This window comes from Colias philodice, chromosome 8 (genome assembly GCF_061535455.1).
Source record: "Colias philodice isolate Cphi_HAF_F1 chromosome 8, ilColPhil1 Martin Lab GWU primary, whole genome shotgun sequence".
Classification (NCBI taxonomy): domain Eukaryota; kingdom Metazoa; phylum Arthropoda; class Insecta; order Lepidoptera; family Pieridae; genus Colias; species Colias philodice.
In genome coordinates this window covers 2,158,565-2,180,599 of record NC_143093.1, presented here as the reverse complement: position 1 = coordinate 2,180,599, position 22,035 = coordinate 2,158,565, and the positions used below count along the sequence as shown (strand labels likewise).

The 22,035-nt window shown below is 32.5% G+C and overlaps 1 long non-coding RNA gene across 1 annotated transcript; it reads left to right on the top strand.

Moving 5' to 3' along the window:
* Positions 1-2,641: 2,641 nt before the first annotated feature.
* Positions 2,642-3,583, top strand: LOC149486341 (uncharacterized). Its single transcript, XR_016315926.1, has 2 exons — positions 2,642-3,157; positions 3,266-3,583. It is a non-coding gene; the product is annotated as an uncharacterized LOC149486341 (long non-coding RNA).
* The last annotated feature ends 18,452 nt before the right edge of the window (positions 3,584-22,035 follow it).

Below are 22,035 nucleotides of genomic sequence, written 5' to 3'. Positions count from 1 at the left end.
AACATATTAATTACTATTTAGTACTTTCACCGCTTCATTGTCACGTGGGTGTAGTTTTAAAACAGGTGAAATTCGTAACAAGACATTTAATTTAAAAATTCGTTATTTTAATAAAGAAATTATATTTAAAAACACGTGTAATTACCTTGTATACCATACATTATATTCTGCGAACAAAACAACGTTTATTAAAGAGGAACCATCGTTATATAAAAAAGGAAAATCGAAGAAAAATAAAACCACTTCTGGTATTTCATTTGAGAAGGATTGTAGAAAATATAATAATAAATACACTGAAATCTTAAAAAAATAAAATGAGCCCTGATTGACCGTTGCCAGAATAAAATAAATTACAGCTAGTTGTGCAACGACACCCTTGACCATGAAACGTAACAACTTAAAATATTTTATTACCCATACAAAGCCCGGGTTGTAAATCTAAACAAATTCAATGGGAGCTTACCGGGTGTGAATGAGGAGTCCATATTTATCAGGTCCCTCTTTGTGTCTGAGTTATGTGACCATTTGGAGCTGTGCTAGGACTATATTATATTATCTGTGGCCAGGACATAGATTCAGTGCCTCAATTGTGCTTGTTAACGGAATGTGTGGGTAATTGGAGTTCATACTAAACTTGTTAAATATATTTTTACACTTGGACTTCAAATTAAAATCTCGATTTATTGAGACAAAGAAGCTTGTTTCTTGGTAAATTGAAATATTGTACGTAATTTATAATGTTTTCATTAAAATTTATATTGTGATTAAACGGATAATGTCGAAGAATTAAAAGTTCGTCGACATGTGATATATGCCGACCCGCACTTGACCAGCGTGGTGTATTATGGCATACCTACCTATATTTATTTAAAGGCACACATACACATGCGATATATTATTGCCGCTGTATAACAAATTTCGGTCAATTTATTTTGAGTCAGTCGAGTACTTTTGCACGAAACAATATAGAGACGAACACTACTTTTTTATAAACAGAGGCTGCAGTAGCTATTTTATTTAAATTTAAACTCATGATTGTAAACATCTTATTTCAATATGCCTTCTTTCACCTCGATATATTTATTTATTACTTCATTTAACAAATATGAATGGACAAAGCAATATCACAAAAAAGCAACATTTGTACAAAGACGGCCTTAATGCTGAACAGCAATCTCTACCAGGCAACCTGGTAGGAAAGGAAATGCATATTATTAGCGACGATATGAATGAATCTCCATTATAGATACTAACAGTCTCGTATAACCTCGATTTGATCTCCCTGTCACAGATAATCTACACCACCCGCCGACCAGAGATAATATTCGGCAAACTTAATAAATGCTTATTATAATAAATCGTTTTGCATTGTTAGACTTCCGAGTCAACTACACTCGGCCTTGTTTTATGTATGGATTTATGTGTGCTATTTATAATTATAATGTCTCAGCTTAATTCTAACCTAACTTTCATTCGTGCATGCATGCATTTAATGATCAATTGAATTATTTTAAAACGGATAATTATAGCACTTTAGAATCATTTACATCAATTATGGTACGGGAGCTATTAACGTTGAAAAAAAAGTCATTTTAGTATAGCTGGTTTTTTGATATATTGTTCCTCTAGCTATTTCGGTTAGAGTCCGCGCTGTCTGGCTGGCCGGAGTGGTTGCGTTCAGTAGTGCGCATCTTATCTGCACAGGAAATTATCCTTAATTTAAAGTCATTTTTTAACGCGTAATTTTTAAACTTTTGCCTTTAGATAGATCCATCAATCATAATTTTTTTATTGCAAGACGTTTTTTTCGTTGTAAAATAGGTGCCAGACGCAATTTTTAATTTCGTTTTTATAAAAAATTCAAATTATTTTAGAATGTCTGTAAATTTCATATTATGTTCTTCAAACATAGTATAATCTAAAATTAATTAGCCAGACGCTAATTCGATTGTTAAGTATTAAATATGTACAAATAAAAACGTAGTGAAAGTAGGTAAGTATAACAATTTGATGATTGTGTATATGGAGAGATAGTTTAAAGTGCAAGAGAGATAGAAAGGGTCGGCCGCGAAAATTAAATAACAATAAACAATAACTTTTTTTTTCGAAAATATAAGATGCATAGAAATTGAATTGTTCCTACTCTAGGATTCCCTGTGTTGTGGGAACAAGTACCTTCCATTGGTACATTTTATTCCTTAGGTTAAAAAATAAACTATTAGGGTACATCAACAATCTTCTATACAAAACAATTTTTTTTATTACTCAACTAGCGACCCGCCCTGGCTTCGCACAGATGCGATGCTGATACTAAAATATATATATAAATCTCGTGTCACAATGTTTGTCCTCAATGGACTCCTAAACCATTTAACCGATTATAATAAAATTCGCACACCATGTGCAGTTCGATCCAACTTGAGAGATAGGATAGTTTAAACATGTAGGTACCACGGGTGAAGCCGGGGCGGACCGCTAGTATACCTATATAAATTCATGCTAACTACTTTAGTTAAATTCAATACAAAATTAAACATGCGAGTGTGTGTGTTCACTTGTGTGTGTCGTGTTTGGTGTGTGGGTGTGTGTGTGTGTGTGTGTGTGTGTGTGTGTGTGTGTGTGTGTGTGTGTGTGTGTGTGTGTTGTGTACATCAATATTGAAACTAATTTTCTAGATGTCTCGCTTCCAATTTCAAAAACTCTGGGACTTTTTTAATTTCCATCTAATCATTTTAAGAATATTTAATTTAATGTTGATTTTATTAAATAAGTAAGGAACCAGGAAAGAGAAGAATTTATGAGCAAAAGAGGTGTGAGTTGTAGGAGTTTTCGTTTTTTTTTTTTCGAGTTTTTAATGATGTTCGATTTCATCTGTTTTCAAGTAGGTACTTTCAAGTGTAAAAAATCTGAAGAAAACTTTGCAAAAAAATTTCGAAACTTCGACTCTTCCAGTTTACCACCCTGTACAGCTGAATTGCTTCAACATTTATTAAGGGTACGCTATGTGACTAAGCTATGGAGAAATATGCACACCAAAAACAACCGACAGCTTTATCTCCAGTTGCTTCTGGTTGGACCATCAACAAAGATAAATACGATTTTGTTTGGTTTGAGGGAGAGCAATCACCTTCCACAGTTGTAGATGTTATTATTCAAAGTAAGTATTGAATAGAACATTAATCAAGAAAAACTAAATTAACAAAACTATTATAACGAACAAATCTTTTTACTTTGAATAAATGAATTATTATTATTTTTGTTACAGATAATGGAATATTGGAAAACAATAACAATTCCTTAGACGGCTTAGACGATAACATAAATAATTCTGACAGTGAGAGGGAAGATGATGATTATGAAGATGGCTTTTTAAATTTAACAATGTAATTGTTTAACCTTCATTGATATAGTTTTTATTCCATTCTTTTTAATGTATGGTAACTTTAATTTATTTTTCACTTTTATGTTTTTTTTTTCATTTTAACTTTTTAATTTATAAGAACAAGTGTAAATAATATTGTATTCTTGCAATTATTTCCTGTCGCATAATTAAAATACACTAGCTGATGAGCTGCATGCTTCATTACTTTTTTTTATTTATACTCATTTTTTAATACTTAACAATCGAATTAGCGTCTGGCTAATTAATTTTAGATTATATTATGTTTGAAGAACATAATATGAAATTTACAGACATTCTAAAATAATTTGAATTTTTTATAAAAACGAAATTAAAAATTGCGCCTGGCACCTATTTAACAACGAAAAAAACGTCTTGCAATAAAAAAATTATGATTGATGGATCTATCTAAAGGCAAAAGATTAAAAATTACGCGTTAAAAAATGACTTAAAATTAAGGAAATTATCGTGTGCAGATACGATGCGCACTACTAAACGCAACCACTGCGACCAGCCAGACAGCCCGGACTCTAACCGAAATAGCAAGAGGAACAGTATATCAAAGAACCAACTATACTAAAATTCTCACTTGTCAACGTTGGTAGCTCCTATACGATTACACTTTAAAAGCTGTAAAGTCGGGATTTTTGTTCTTTGTCTTATTAGAGGCCAGTTGTAAAATATTTTCAAAAACATCTGTCAATACTCAGAAATGTTGTCTGTGGTCTATTTACAAATGGATTGACATTTAATAATTATATCCTCAATTTAAAATATTATATAAAACGTTTATTTAATCGTTACATTAACATTTTAACCTTTCGGTAAAAACAAAAAAGTGACGTTTCCAATTACAAATTAATAAAAAGGTGTCGCTCGTTTCCCGCCTAAAATGAGGCGCCAATTACAATTTCCTTCCTTTTCATGAAGCAAATATGGCCTCCGTGTCAACTCGATTTTGACGATCGCAAATTGGTAAACGAAATTAATACGCCAATTACGTACATGACCATGTCAATGCAATCTGTATTTCTGCGTTATATTTCTGGAATAGCACTGAACGATGGTTAAAAGTAGTAACCATGGACGTATAAAAAAAGACGGACACCGTATTACGAACAAACAACGTGAAGCCACCATAGTAAGCTAGCGATCGTGTAAAGACAATAAACACGCACACACTCTCACCATAGTAAGCTAGTCGGCCGCCATTACGTCGTGAACTACCGACTGATTAACTGCGTCACTGTTTCACAAAAAATATTTAAAATGCCGTCTTGCGTGGTAAATGGTGTCGCAACAGTACAATTTTAAATAACAAAACATAAGGGATTACATTCCACAGGGAAGCAAGTTATTCCTTTTATGTTTTAATGACAAAATTATTACGGCAAAATTTATAGAAAAAAATACAGCCGCCATTGTCATCAACACAGCTGTTGCCATGGCAACATGGCACACACACATGGATGTGTCGCCGCCATTACTAGGCTTCACTCAATGTTTAGGCGATATACCGTCCGTCTTTTTTTATACGTCCATGGTAGTAACAAAATTCAACCAATAGGAAATATAGCGCCCGGCAAACTTCTTGGGCAAAAAGTAGCGTGGTGGGAGAAGCTTGCACAATGCACATATTAAAATGTAAAACTTGCTGCTAAAAATGTACTAAAACTAAAGTTTGCCAGGTGCTATACCTGCCTATAAAATATGATATGGCTACGGCTACGGATATACTTTTGCAATGTTTATGATTGAATGATTAAAATAGGATTTATTATCCCCCAGTCACTGCAAGTTCATATTGCGCTCAAAAATTAACTTACCCTCAATTTATGGCTCATACACAATTTTCAAAAAAATAAATTCGCCAATCATATCCAGCTTCTATATCGCAACAAATTTGATGTCTTATCTGGAATTCACCGGCTATTCGTAAGGTTAAAATGTATAACTGCGTTCCTTTGGTCTCATTTCTTAGCCAGATGCAGTTTATTTTTAATTGGGGCTTTAAAAAGTCAAGCATACAATTAAAATGATTAGAACATCATTACTGCTGCTTGTTTAATAAATAATTACTGGATTATTTGCAAATAACATAGGTAACAATCATCACCAACAATGAACGATAAACCACTATTTTGAGAGAATCCTTCTAACAGGAAAGTTTGTTAGTATTGATGGATGTATGGATATTTGTTTATCACGTAAACACTACAGGATGGATTTGAATAAACTTTTACAGGAATAAAGGTCAGAATAACATACAAGCTTTAAAAATAATTGATTTTACACGCAAGTTCATCCGTGGGGAAACCGCGTGACACAGCTAGTACATTTACTTCAACAAAGTATCTGGATTATTTACCATTTATGTATCTCTTACAATGAAGTCTTAACCTAGGAATGAACTGACACTTAAGGAATAGTATTTCGATTCATTCATTCTTTACACATATAGTTGTTCTAACAGAACAATTTACATTCAACCGCATCAATGCATCAATGTGAAGCTGAAGACAGACCAAATAATATTATAACATCATTACGGACCAATAAATAGTGTAACAGAGTTTCAGTCGGAACCTTTGATGCAATATTATACGTATGTACAAACTAACAGACAAACATGACGTCTAATAAGGCCGGCTATAATGTAGCAGTCGTGCGCTGGCCGCCGGACCACCACGGACGTTGGGTGATATACGCCTATCTTGCTTTGTCTCGGCTGGTTTCATATACATGGGTTGTAGAGATGAGGGAGACAGATAGTAGTTGTAAAATTATACTCTTTTCTTGAGTAATACATAGTAGTATTAACGTAGTTTTATAGATGCCTATTCATTTGAAACATCCAATGTTTTAAAATGTATGAATGAGAGTAGCTTTATATTCCACCATTGCAAGGTTCAGGTTAGTAAGGGTAGTTTATAAAAAAATAATAATTTGTATGAATAGTTTATAAAAAAAATAATTTGTATGAATAAAAATAATTTTTTAATGGTACCTCATGCAAAAAATGGTTTTGAAACTAATAGGTATCTATTATCGTAGCGAAAGCGATTGAAGAGATCGCCAGACTGGTAGGCAAGTCAACACTTCGAAATCGATCATTCTATCTACGTCGTGTAAAATTTTGCGCTTAGTCTGAGCTATATCCTAACAAATAAACGAACTATACACTATTTTCTCATATATAACTTTAGTATAGGTAAGCTACCAGTCGATGCGAAGAGACCACCAGCTACGGTCCTGCAAATAATCAAATTTATCTGCCGTCCCGATAACTGTATCGAGGGTACTGACTGTTTTTCGTTAGCTAATGTGAACCGACGTCTGCCTATTAAAATTATCTGATTTATTATACACTAGCCTCTAGCCGCGACTTCGCTGCTGTATTTTTAATACCATTTTATTTATATCTTATTTCCAAATGCACGTGTGGTTTCAAAGGCTAATAACAGTATATAAGATATTATATTAGTCTCAGAAAATAGATGAATGTTGATTTAGAAACTTAAAATTATGAAAAAGTGTTGTGCCCCATTTTTTTGACATATTTTGCGGCTGAAGACAGATTTTTTACGTGACCTGTTTTTGTTTGTTTTCCAAAAGGACAACCTGTGGAAATTAATCAATAACAACCAAAACAATATAATATAATACTATACTACTAATCCCATCTTTTGGTTTTTTGAAGTGAAGGTCATTTAATCCAGTCCTTGGTATACGATTGGCACAATAACTAATTAAGACGATAAATAACTTGATTGTTCCTTAGTGTTTGTTCCAGTTACTTTGTACTGTCGATAGTACAAAGTACCTAACTGTAATTTTGTCACTCTAATATCGATTATTATTGAAAATATTGTCTAGGAATTGGAAGATATTCGTATAGGAGTGCTAATTGCTGTAGATTAAAAAATAAGTCCAATAAATTTCAATACTTGGAAGCCTTAGGTATAGGTAGTAACTATTTATTAATTTGTAATATTACCTTTAATTCGTGATCCAATAATCTTGATGCTATTTTGTTTCACCTCCCGGATTAACCAATAAGTATTCAAAGAGGTTTACAATACATAGCATACTTTTTGCACAGAACCAAAACAGATCCATAACAGTCTAAATGTTTCGAGTTCCTCATGCCGCAAAGCGTCCAAATTGCTTGCATTTCTAATAGTTCTCAGCAGCAATATCATTAATTCCCGCGCAAATATACAGTTTCTCATTTACACATAGACGACAATAATTTAGTGAAGCGAACAATACAAGTAATGCGCATTTCACACTATATTGGTTTTATTTGGATTGCATTAATTCGCTATCTATTTTGCATGACCCTATTTCGAGAAATTTATTGCAAATCATTATGAATACTTTCTAGGACATGATTATTTTATTTATAACTAGTGGTCCGTCCCGGCTTCGCCCGTGGTACATATTTCGCAATAAAAGGTATGTCCTTTCTCGGGTATCAAAATATCTCCATACCAAATTTCATGCAAATTGGTTCAGTAGTTTAGGCGTGATTGAGTACTTTCGCATTTATAATATTAGTATGGATCAATTCGATTTAATATTGACATCTAGAAACCTCATATATTTCCCATTGTATGTGTTGGTAATATTATATTATAATAAATAAATTCTAACGACAAATAAATGCTTAAATTTAATATCCTCACTTTTAAATCCTACCTTTTTAATATAATTATTGTCTCTAAACACTACCTACTCTTGTCTCTCATATACCTATCTAATATCAGTCTAAAAAATGTACCCAAAATTAATACAAATTAGTTTTATTTAACTCAAATACATTCACCAGGTTTTAATAGCTACCATAAAGTACCTATAGTAAAATATTCACCTTTCTTTACGTTTTTTTACCTTTCTCAGGTCGATAGCTATCGATCACCTTATTTAATTCCCTCGTAGGTCCGCGTATGATTAATTACGAGTTTAATATCGATAACTTTATCGATTCTCAATCGATTCACGATAAGGGCTACATCACTAGTGGAATAAGAAGCGAATGATGTGGTATAAGATATAAAATTAAGCGTAAAATAAATAAAATTGCGGTTAAAATCAACTCTTATGCCGTTAAATTAAGGTAATTCTAAAAGTTGTACAATGTACAGCTTTGAAAAAAATGTTCCTACATTTTAAGAGGCATCAATTATTAGCATCAAGTCAATAAGTTTGGTTTGGCATTACAGATTTGTCATTGAACCTACAAAATTTAAATCTTACAAAGCTATCTTATCCGCCATAAGGTCTTCCTAAGATTCATCCATATTATCCATGTCTGGACACTTCATGTCCTTCAATAAAAAACTGAACAATGTCAGATTTTCAAGTGGTTTTAGTAACTAGTGTCATAAAGAGCTTTCGAGAATCACACTAACCCTAGCTACGATTATTTTCATATCGTTTATGACTTACACCACTCTCATTGACTAAAGGCATCTAATGGCCTGCAGATGATGACGGATCGCGACACGCCTAACCAAGCGCTCGATTATCCACCTCTTATATGAGTATACCATTAAGAGTTTAGCATTAGTAGCTCAACAGTGACCCAATAAGACTTAAATTGCCTATATCCCTGTTGATTCGTGATTATCCTGCAATAAAACTGGCTGTAGGTACTTCATTGCAATAAGCCTGGCATTTATTCAAAGACTAATATTTGGGAGATATTGAACTCCAGTGAGAAATTAAAAAAAATATTATAAGTGTATATTTGTTGTGAAGATTGTTTTGTGGTATTTCATCATAGTATCAACCAAATTAGGAATCCGAGAATGTAAATACGGAAAAATATATTTATAGTACAATTCTATGAATAAACAACGATAATTATAATATACCATCTACTCCAAGTTAAAGTTCTGACCTTATAATAAACATAGATATCTAATTTCTAAAAACAGTTTTATGATAATTGAAGATAGAGCACTTTATTTTATCAAACTACATCAGGAAAAAACATTAACTTATAAACAAATACTACACAATAAAACGTCGGTATTTCAAACAGCTATTTATCGACTACCATTATAAAACGGCAATGCAAAACAACCTTATTACCAAGCCAATTTCCTAAGTAAAATTGCATAAAATATACAAGTATTATAGATTCATCTGAACCTTGCTTAACATACTGCTTATATCAAATAATAACATCATTATGTTGTGAACTATCCCATTTATCTACTAATGAAATCGTTGGACTTGTTTTAATAAACCACTATTTTATGTAAAACAGGTATTTTATACACCTATATTATTTCAACAATAACTTATGAAACGATATTGTAATCATAATTTGTATGCTAGTAAAACACTGACATAAAATTTTATAACCAACTAGCTGTCCGCCCCGGCTTCGCCCGTGGTACATGTTTACGTTTTCTCTACATAAGAACCATCTTCGTACTTCAAGGAATATAATAAAAAAAGAATTATCGAAATCGGTTCAGCTGTTCTCGAGTTATGCGCTTACCAACACATTTTGCGATTCATTTTTATATAACCAATAATTTGGTTACATAAAAAGGTTATGAAATATTACAAACTATATGCCCATCTATTAAGTATCCGCTTCCTTCCTTTGCTGAGCACAGTGCTAACTGCTAAAGACATGTGTGCAGAACCGACAGATCCTAGTTTAGGTTCATGATAAAAAAGATAAGTAATCTATCAATCATCCAAGAATAATAAGCATATCACCTAGTACATCCGTAGATACCTATAGCGCAAATTTTTATTCACCACACTATCTTTCTTAAAATACTACCATACAACAAAACTAAGAGCCGATATGTAAATATTTTACAATTCCAATTTTACACACGTGTATAACCTCCTCCTTAATAAGGTTACCCGATCAGATTTAAACAATTTCCAAATCGAACATCAAAATAGGTCACAGCAATCCCATGTAAGGACTAACCTAAACGTGTCGATTCCCATTATTGGCAATCCTAACGGCCGATGTAAGATAAGTATTCTTTACAACCAGGGCAATACAATTAAACAATAACCGAGCGACTGCCGTAACGACCTACCGAATCGGCAATGTTAATATATTGCTGATACGAGATACGCTATACGCAAGATACGGTTAATGTTTCGATTCTTATTGTTGTTTATGGTATTGCTTATGGGAATAATCGGTTAAAATAATCGGTTGTACAAATTAACATCGATGTTGAAATATAATTTTTTAAGGCCTGCGTAAGTACCATGCGAATTTAAAATGAGTATTATTTACTGTTGTTAACTTTTCTTTATGTAACAAATTGGTATTTATTTTGACCCTTAATCTTTGTAAAAATATGTGACTCTATATTCAATCGTTATTTTTACTACAATAGGTACTATCGATCGATCTGCGAGATCCCTGCATCATAATAATACCTATAATGTGTGCTTCATTATTCTTCTCTAATAAAATACATCAATTGCCATCATTTAATCGTTGCTTATATCTCAGTTAACATCTTTCAGATGTCTATTCTAGTTCCTAGTTCCTAAAAACTAAATTGTTAGTACCTATAAAGTGGATACCCTATGTTTATAACTTAGCTATGCATAATTTTATTATAGCGGACAAGAACAAAGTCACCAGCTAAATTTAATTCTAAAACATGCATAGTCTACGAAATAATGTAGAGTTACAATGTTAATTAGGCGATAATAAGCTTGAGTACGCTTAGAACTTCATACCATTAACCATTATCTAAAACCATTATTATTGGCCAATTCACGCGTTGGCCATATTTGGCCAATGTAATTGAATACTCAGATAGTTAATTGACAAGATCTGGCTGCCCTTTGATGGATGAAGTATCGTCTCTGAGGAATCTTGTGATAACAATGTTGGTTGTGTGGAAGATGGTGTCGAAACTTATTTTAAATTTTTTGCAGAACTATAGTCTATATGAACAAGATGAAAATATATTATGGTACTGATGTAATGTTGGGACAGTTATGTCATTAAGAAAATGAGTTTAATCCAATAGTTTTTTTCAAAAAAGCGGCACTTTTAGAACACGTATTTCACAATACATGTACAGAGCATGTACGTATAAGGAAAATGCAAAGTCAACGTAAGTTTATAATATGTGCTAGTGAATTCACGTAATTTATTAGGCTTTATCAAAAATCTAGATTAATTTTCAAACTCACTATTCTTGCTGATTTATAAATTACTAGCGACCCGCCCCGGCTTCGCACGGGTGCAATGGCGGCCGGCCGGTACCGCCGAAAACGCAATCCCGCAATTTTAAAATCTGTAATATCTTCGAAAATATACACTTAAATCATACGGTGTAAAGGGCCATAGAGCTATATTAAATGAACAATGTATTCAAGGTATTTAATTGGTTAAGGATTAATGCTGTATTGGTTAAAATCGCTTCGAAAATTAACCATTATTTGTCGTAAAAAGTAAATGACAACAAAAAGTTATTGTGGGTTATCCATAAGAGATAGACATATACCATCACGGACTTTTCTGTAGACCTTTTCAATATGTACAATACTTAGTACAATATTTTGATAAAACTCGTAGGGTTCAGCCTGCGTTTGCAATGTAAGCGGAAAAAATGTAATTATGTATTTACGACATCACATTAGAAACCTCAAAAATAACAGTACTTCTCCACTATTTAATGGATGTTATTATACATACAAAACCTTCCTCTTGAATCACTCTATCTATTAAAAAAACCGCATCAAAATCCGTTGCGTAGTTTCAAAGATTTAAGCATACAAAGGGACATAGGGAAATAGGGACAGAGAAAGCGACTTTGTTTTATACTATGTAGTGATTACATAATTTCAATTTTTTAGATATTTTTGTAACTACGCATCTCTGTCGGTATTCCTCTGAAACAATTCTTAATTTTCTTTTGTATCTATTTACAACAGCTCCCGCTCCATTAACGCCAATTGCATCAATACAATGAAATATGTATTATAAATAGCACAAATAGGCCAGTGGAAATTAACATTAAATTCGCAAAGCACGATGTAGATTTGAATTTTTGGTATGTTGTTTGGATCAGTTAGGGTGATGTGAATCCCAATTTGCAACTTCGAAAAAGTTGTGCTCGCTGCGCACCACGTGATAAACTGCGAAAATTTTGGACTTTTTTCACTTTTTGCTCTAAAAGTCATAAACTATGCGTTTTCGACAAGTATGATTCAGTACATAAATTAAGGTTATTAAATTTGCAACAATTTAAGCCAAACCGCAGCTCTCTAAACCTTATAACAACTAAGCTGTGGCCTTTCAAAGATAGTCAGTTTTTCCCGAAAATTTCAAATTTTTAGTTTTGCTCCCGTTTGAACCAAAATATTGGCAAAAACCGCTCGTTTTATGAGAAAGTCGTATAATAAAGTTGTAGTGCATTTAATTTTCTTTCATTAGAGCATAGAACAAAGTCTGTGAGACAAATAGTTCACTCACAATATCTGAAAAACAAAAAGAAGGTAGAAATAGATTTTTAAAGAATTGAAACTGAGGGCATATAAAATCATAAAAAGGATAATACTTTTTCATTTGCAGGATAGGTAATTAACAAAATTAAATTTTCTACAACTTTATTTTATGACCTTCTCATAGAACGAGCGGTTTTGCCAATATTTTGGTTCAAACGGGAGCAAAACTAAAAATTTGAAAATTTCGGGAAAAACTGACTAATCTTTGAAAGGCCACAGCGTTGTTATAAGGTTTAGAGAGCTGCGGTTAGGCTTAAATTGTTGCAAATTTAATTATCTTTGTAATTTTGTTAATTACCTATCCTGCAAATGAAAAAGTATTATCCTTTTTATGATTTTATATGCCCTCAGTTTCAATTCTTTAAAAATCTATTTCTACCTTCTTTTTGTTTTTCAGATATTGTGAGTGAACTATTTGTCTCACAGACTTTGTTCTATGCTCTAATGAAAGAAAATTAAATGCACTACAACTTTATTATACGACTTTCTCATAGAACGAGCGGTTTTTGCCAATATTTTGGTTCAAACGGGAGCAAAACTAAAAATTTCAATATTTCCGGAAAAATGAACCATCTTCGAATGGCCACAGTTTAGTCGTTATAAGGTTTAGAGAGCTGCGGTTAGGCTTAAATTGTTGCAAATTTAATAACCTTAATTTATGTACTGAATCATACTTGTCGGAAACGCATAGTTTATGACTTTTAGAGCAAAAAGTGAAAAAAGTCCAAAATTTTCGCAGTTTATCACGTGGTGCGCAGCGAGCACAACTTTTTCGAAGTTGCAAATTGGGATTTACATCACCCTAACTGATCCAAACAACATACCAAAAATTCAAATCTACATCGTGCTTTGCGAATTTAGGGTTTTTTAGTGTCGATTTCTACTGGCCTAAAAATCGTGAGTAACATTTCATCACACCCCAATATATTATAATCGCTCCTCTGTGTAGGGTTACCAGAAATCTATTCCTGAATTATAAATATTTTTTTTTTTAGTTTTGTGGTACAGTAATTTGACGAGTATATCAGTCATAACCAAGGCCATAACATTATTTTTAATGAAAAATAGTTTATTTACGTGTTGACGATTTTTTGTATTATTTATGGTTACTTTTACAAGCAGGAAAAATAATCTTATCTATATGTAATTTAAGCATTTATTGACTTGATTAGTAAAATGGCGTAGGTGTAGACTAATCAACAAACAACTCCACACTGAAAGAATTTTTCAGATCAGTACCATACTTCCTGAGAATAGCGCTTTTAGCTTTACAATGTACATAATAAAAATGGATAGCCAAATGTGTTGGTAAACGCAAAACTCGGGAACGGCTGAACCGATTTCGTTTATTCTCTTTTTTATAATATTCCTTGAAGTACGATGCTGGTTCTTATGGAGAGAAAACGTAAACATGTACCACGGGTGAAGCCGGGGTGGACCGCTAGTATTCTAGTATTAGTATAGATTGTAATATAACATCTGGCAACCCTATCCCGGCCGGAGGGCTAAACGAATAAGAAATGTACCCGCCAACATCACCTGATTTTAATTCATAGCCCGCTTGATTAACTGCCGGCTTATAAATCTTTATATCATAAATTCTGTATGATACTTAGATATTGTAAGGACTCGTCCATAGTATCAATGATATATTGTAGAAACAATATTGTTCTTGTCATGGCAATTTGTAGGTATAAATAACGGCAACGCCTAAAATAACTATGGCAGTAAGTACATAATATTTAGATTTTAGTAATATTATGTTGTGTTATTCAAATGCCCCAAAGTTGTTAGGAAAGTAGATATGTCATACCGCTTTATGCTTGACATAAATTGACCCCTGGACGACCTCTAGTTAAAAAACAAAAAACAAAATTACATTGCAGAACTCATAGTAGTTATAACAAATGAAAATAAAAAATACACACTTCCTTCATCAGTCATCATATCATATTATGTAACAAGGAACATTAGACAATTTATAACGTCGAATAAAATATATTTTCATTACGGAATATAAAGATGTCTATTATGTGTACTTTCTCCCATTATTATGTATTTATGGTCGACATTTTGTACATTCTCAATGTATTATATCGAACTATAGTCTATGGTATCATTGCATTTCATGGGTTCATTTTATGAAAACAAAATGTCAACTTTGTTAAATTGTTGTTTGCTAAAATTGTATGTTATTACAGAACGCATTTATAACTAAAATGTCACTGAATAACTTAATACTTTCATTATATAAATTGTTACAAAGAAAGGCCCGGAATTATAGATGATTAACTTGTTACGTTTAAGAAATTATATATAATTGCATTTAACTTTCACTGTAGTAGGTTCATACCAAAATACGAATTCAAAACATGTAGTAAATGGGAGTGCAACATGCAATGCATCAATATAATCTAGGGATATTTATTTTGCATCAAATATCTATGAAGAAATTTCGAATATAAAGCAAATAAAATAAGCTTATTTTAAGGTTAAAGAAACAACAAATACCTTATTAGGTTTCCACACATAATTATTTTACTTCACAAATGTTATTAAAAGATAACACATTACAAAGATTTATATATGTAATGGTATTCTGTTTGAAAATAAAAACCGTTACAAATTCCTTCCTCGATTAAAAATTCCAAACAGCATTGACTTTCCTGATTGAATTTATTGTTAAAAAGGTGTTTCCATTTACCAACAGCTATTTCGAGCTAGTAGCTATACTTGATAAAATCAAGTTGAAACAATTAAATGGCGTGTGGGTAATTTAAATGAACACACAGAAGAGCGTAGCGAGATCATGTAAAGTGGCAATTTGTATGCTCGCACGTCTGCGTAATGAACGAGTACGCTTTTTTATTTTTTAACTGATAATTCCTATAAATAAAATGGTACAGATACGCATACATTGATTAAACCATTATATTTTATTCTCAAAATGTCTTTAAAAACTTTTTCTTATACGCTTTCACAACTTTTTAAACTTCCAGCCAGCTAGTATTAATTGTTTATGGTAGCTGACGCCTGTCAAGTTGTCAAATGAAACTTGGCGCGTAAAAATTATGACAGTTTAAATTTCTCCTTTTCACAAGTTGCGACAAAAAAAAACAAGATTGCAAACAATAATACAAAAACAAATGATATGTCTACTATTTTTCAACTCCAAACACAACTATACTCCGATGTCATCTGGCGTGAAGTGGCCCCATTACCATCCCATCCGCACTTCGTTAGCTCAACACGTATCTTACAGACTATTATCCCTCGCACAATATCTGCCTACACCACACATTTCCATTGTAATGACCACATGCTAACGAGCCAATTTAACCTTTATTGCCGAGTGTCCGACAACCATTTCAGCATTATCATCTAGATCGACGCATAATAACCAATTTAAGAAAGGTATTCGTTTTATCGGAGCAAGGGAATAGGATATCGTTAGTTCTTTTTCTTATTGTATTGTTAATCTGAATTTAATAGCTTTTTTATCAGTGTATACTGTATCGTGGATACCATTTAAGGAAAAACCAAAAGCATATAATTGAATGTAGAAATTGTATTGATTACATAATTATACAAACTATAAGTTACTTTATTTCGTCACATGTACTTTTTTGAGAATTGTATAAATATAGTCACAATTTTTTTTACAGAGAAACATAAACATGAAAATATTTATATAATTTTATATTCTCTAAGTTATAACTACTTGTTATGATAATACACAGATACATTTGGATGATATTGCATTGAACAGTGTCGAGTCACACAAACATATGAAGTGTTTTATTTGTAAATAATATTCACGAGACAAGAGGTCGATTTTACATAGTAATGAGTTTAAGAGCTGAATTAAAATAATTGTACGTAAATATAATACAGGATTAAAATCACTTCTTTATTATCAACAGGTAAACCATTGATATCCGAAGATATTAGGAAAGAGGAAAAAATCCAACTTTTCTTAACATTTGGCTTTACAGAAATGATGTTTGAAAATATCACATTTTAGACAGAGCAAGGAAAATGAAAATTTTATTATCACATTAGCTCCTGGTTATTATTCTGTGGTATTATTCTGTGGTATTATGCTGTGGTATGTAGGTACAAACTTGTTGTACTTGTGTGAAAATGACGATTTTTGATATGTAACTCGTCTGTTTACACTTGCCTTCTCACATACTTTTCGACTAAAAATATTGTCTATTGATTTCGCCAGCGGTTTTATGCTCATGTTTTGGGACGCAGCTCTTACACCTCGCACGCCTATCTCGTAACAACACATAGATTCGAATACGATATCTCGCTTGATAGATATTGTTCGACAATATTATCGCTGCTCCGAGCCCCTAACATTTACACTTACTTTATAGTAGTGCACGCAGCCGCACAAATCTCGTTTTATAGCTGTTAGACGATGTTTTAGTGTATTTAGAGCTCTGTTCAGAGTCGACAACTAAATTATCGATGCAATGTGTGTAGGTACACGTTTGGGTTGTGTCAGTTCGGTCGTAAAGAATCGGCCGTGTGTTGTCTGCGAACCATAGACACAGAATTGACTACGCAATGGCCTAGAGTTGACCGCGCTCTAGACAAAGACAAAACTCTTCTGTCAGAATGACTAGATAGTTCTGTAATTGTGACACCCAAAGACTACTATGTATACGGACAGTGACACCTACTAGTCACGCGCTCTGTTTGTCCGCACCTTTCCATTTATGTCCGTGTTACTTTCATGCGACATAGGCTCTCCTTGAGGCTGTAATAGAAATTGTAACTACAAACACTAGATTACTACGACAGACTATGTCATCTTTCTTATATATAAAAATGAATCGCAAAATGTGTTGGTTAGCGCATAACTCGAGAACGGCTGAACCGATTTCGATAATTCTTTTTTTATCATATTCCTGGAAGTACGAGGATGGTTCTTATGTAGAGAAAACGTAAACATGTACCACGGGCGAAGCTGGGGCGGACCGCTAGTATAGAATAAAAATATTTCTACTTGGAAAAGCTGCTAATTGAAGTTTTGCTCTTATTTTCTAAGTTTGAATTAAAATACTACTTATTTCAGATTTGTTTCAACGTTAAATAATTTCAAATTCAGAATACTTTATAATTTCTTCAAAATACCCAAAGCTAAAACAAAGCCCATCCAGCTTACAATCGAAGCAGGAAACCGATACTTAATTATAAATAAAGTACCGCTAGATAATGAACGGTAAGGAGCTGGAATAATTCAATATCTACCTGTTGCGGATCGATGAAAGTGGTCCAGCATTCGTATTGTTTACGAGGATTGTATGGGAATCCGGCGTGCCACAGATAAGTGAGAATCTTTACCTCTACTAAGGGCATTAGTCATGAAAAACAAACATTTTAATGGATATTTTAAAAACAGATTATGAAATTCCTTAAGAATAATCAATATAATCTCTACATATAAAAAATGTATCCCTATTTCCCTTGGTAAAGGCATCACACGTGACCAGGCTGGACCGATTCCAATAATTGTTATTTTGGCGTGTTCGTTATTGTCAGGGGAAGGATCTTATGAAAAACTCAAGGCGCCAAAAAAATTAAGAAAATGCGAAAACATATACACGGGTTTGACAATATTTTGCGCGAAGACAGAACAATTGCCGGGTCAGCTAGTAAATGATATAATATTAAATTATAATTTATCTACGGATTGCCCGAGAGACAAAGAGCAGAAAAAAGGTGTTTTTAAATAAATTATACAGGCAGCTAATTAGATCAGATTACGTTGTTTGCGGTTTTCATATATGAGCATGTGTTCAACCCATATTGCAGTACTGAATGAAAAATTATTTCATATATTTCAACTTCATACATAATTACTGTTTTGAACTTCGTCTACAGATCACGCGCCATAATTTAATTACACCGATAAATTAATTACTATTAATAAACATTTGCCACAATATATTAGATACTACATTAACTGTAGGATTAAAATCCACCAGCTTATCTTTAATTATAGTAATTATACATAATGCTATCTGGATTATTCTGTAAAGACATTTTTTATCTGCGTAATGGATGACGTAAGTGACTATAGTCTATCATTTCTATAGAAATGCGCTTCCCATTCCAATAGTAAGGCTTCAATCTTGATAAAGGCACGAGCTTTTAATCAGATATCAACTGTTTACATTCCGCCCTGAGGAAATTTAAATGTAGCGATGTTGTCTCACCAAAGAGAAGGTCAATACGATATGATACGCCATCTTTAAGGAATTAAGAGATTCAGATGCTATCGATCGTGGAATTTGCATCCGTTATACATTACCTATACTTACATGATCAGTGACAATATATTGTTTTACATAAAAATACTGATGTGATTTTCGGTACATGACGATATTGGATACCGTCAGTCAGATAAAACATTTAAAAGCAAGAAGGATATAATAATATATTCCCTTTTTGTTTTCGCGGCAATGTATTTTCTTTTCTAGCTTAATTCAAAACATACAAAACCACTAGCTTAATTGCCACCTCTTTATACTATGTTGCCACTTCCTATAAAAATATATTTTTGAATTATGATATCTATTATTTACGATTACTCAGACAAACATGCTACATCGCACTCAAATAAATCCCATACTAGGTATTATGCAAACGAATGATCGAATCGATATAATGAACACAGAATGTTATAGTCAAAGATGTTTCACAAATATAAAGCAAATTTCAGTCTGATAAATTGTAACATTGGGTGTGGCATCGTTTGTTGAAAACAATAATATTTGAATATTAAACGAGCTCGTGACAATATTGCTAGATAGTTTGTATCACAATATGGAAATCGAAATAAAGTATGCAATGGATACTCGTTAAAATGATTCTGGAGTAAATTTAAATGAATAACTCCCGAGACATGTTTTAGATCCTCATTTATTCTTATTTATACAACTGTTGTAATAGTTATCGTATTTTGTATTGCCTATTCGTATACATTACTATTGTAACTTGTAAGAGAGAATATTTTGTTAACACTTATCGTTAAGGCGAGGAGGAACGGCTAGTTTTACAACGGATTAATTACAGAGGTATTCACGCGGTATTCGCACACAAACCAACAAGCAAATACTAATTAATATAATCCCAGACTATTATCTCTATCTATATCCATATACGGACACAAAGCACCGCCTAACAATGGTGTTGTCATCGTTAAATTCTATTATGGTATTAACGGACTTGCAAAAATAGTTAATCGCGGTTTTATTCGTAATTGGTATTAATAAGAAAATATTTTTTCGTGTTATCTATATGAAAAATGATAATTGCTTGTAGAATAATTACATTACTAGCAACATAGTAAGTTGTATGTTTATTTATAGGACAGGAATGGTGTTTGAAGTAGAACAACATCGTTTCTTGTTTATGGCTGTGTTTATTTATTTTTTCTCCATAGTTCTAATAAATCTATCCGGTCAACGACTGGACGTTTTAAGTATATGTTTTATCGAAGTTATTAATAAGCAAAGCATTGCTATTTCACTTTTCTGGAAAATCCACTGCTCTGATAAAGACATACCTTGTCTATTCTTATATCAGACTAAATCTTACCAGATTTTGCCTACTCTACCATATAGCTGTCTGCTGTATGCAATGTTAACATTGAGAATCAACATAATCTTTATTGGAATCATAAATTATTACAAATTTACAACCATCTTTTAGCAAACTTAGTTCTAATCACACACCTTTTCTATAAAAAATACCAAGGCCTAGGCAAGGCCATAAAAATCTAAATAGTAAAAAAATCTAGTAACGAAACACAAAGCTAAATAGCTATATAATTGGCTCGCTCGTGCGCGATCAGCAATATCCGGTAAACTTTAGCATCTCTACTCCGATTGGTTAAAACAATGCACTTATAAGATGCCCTCTATCGACTAAAACTTGTAACAATAGGACAGATAACCGTCTCGTCCTATTAGTGCAGCACGAAATTCAAAGTTAAGAACCATTTTATAAATTATGCACGAGGAAATGTAAGGCAATAAATTAGTGCTACCAGTTATCTCAATCGGATTTATTCTGCTGCATCTTTGAAAATTATAGTGGCAAATACTAGATGGACAGTGTTTAAATGATTGGTTGTAATTATATAGCGTATGCCGCGAAATTATGTCATACTGGGGCACAAAACAAAATATTAAACACCTACATATTTACAATATTTACAATGAATACGCGGTAAAAATCCTGTGAAATTCATTTAACTTGGATATACTCCAAGTGCCTATAAAATATATAGTCTTTAATATTATCTAAAACAAGCACAATCAAACATTCCCCTACAATATTAGTATTATATAGATTATAGGCATATTTAACTCTCTAACATCTCACGAATTCGCTCGCTATGCTATCAGCTAGGATATCGTCGCGTGCGGCTTCTAAATAACTTATATAAGCACATGTAATGAAGATCTATTTACTGCATAATGTAAGCCGTTATTCAGAGGTACCTGTGGGCGGCTGTCAGTGGCATGATGGATAGGTTGGCATATAAGGTTAGGATTTAGGTGCGCTTTATGCATGATTTGGAACCAATTTGGAACTTTTGAAATACCTGAATTACAGCGTGATTTTTGAATAACTTTCCAAATTGAATGTATGTTTGCAATTTTCATGTGGATTTTTTTAAGTTAATCTTGAAAGTTTGAATTAATAATTACGTAATATGTGGCTGACAAGAACATCATATACCTAACTTGAAGCAGGAGAAGTTTATTTACAGGCTTGGATATAGAAGTGTTAATTTTCAGTTAATTTAATCTCTAATAATGTTATTTAACAGCGACTGTTAAGTTACATTTTGTAGGGTATCATTTATTATTTTATCGTCCTTGTAAATATTCCAAAATATCAGTATCTATATCGCTTTCAGACTAAAAGTTTATATGGATAGAAAAAATGTGTTAATCTTTAACTACAATATAAAAGCGGTATTTTTCCGGTTGGCACACGGAATCTAATGAGCTTTGCATTAGATTCCTGAAACCATTCAATGCCAATTCAAAGCATTATCACCGCTTATTCCAATAATTTCAACACCC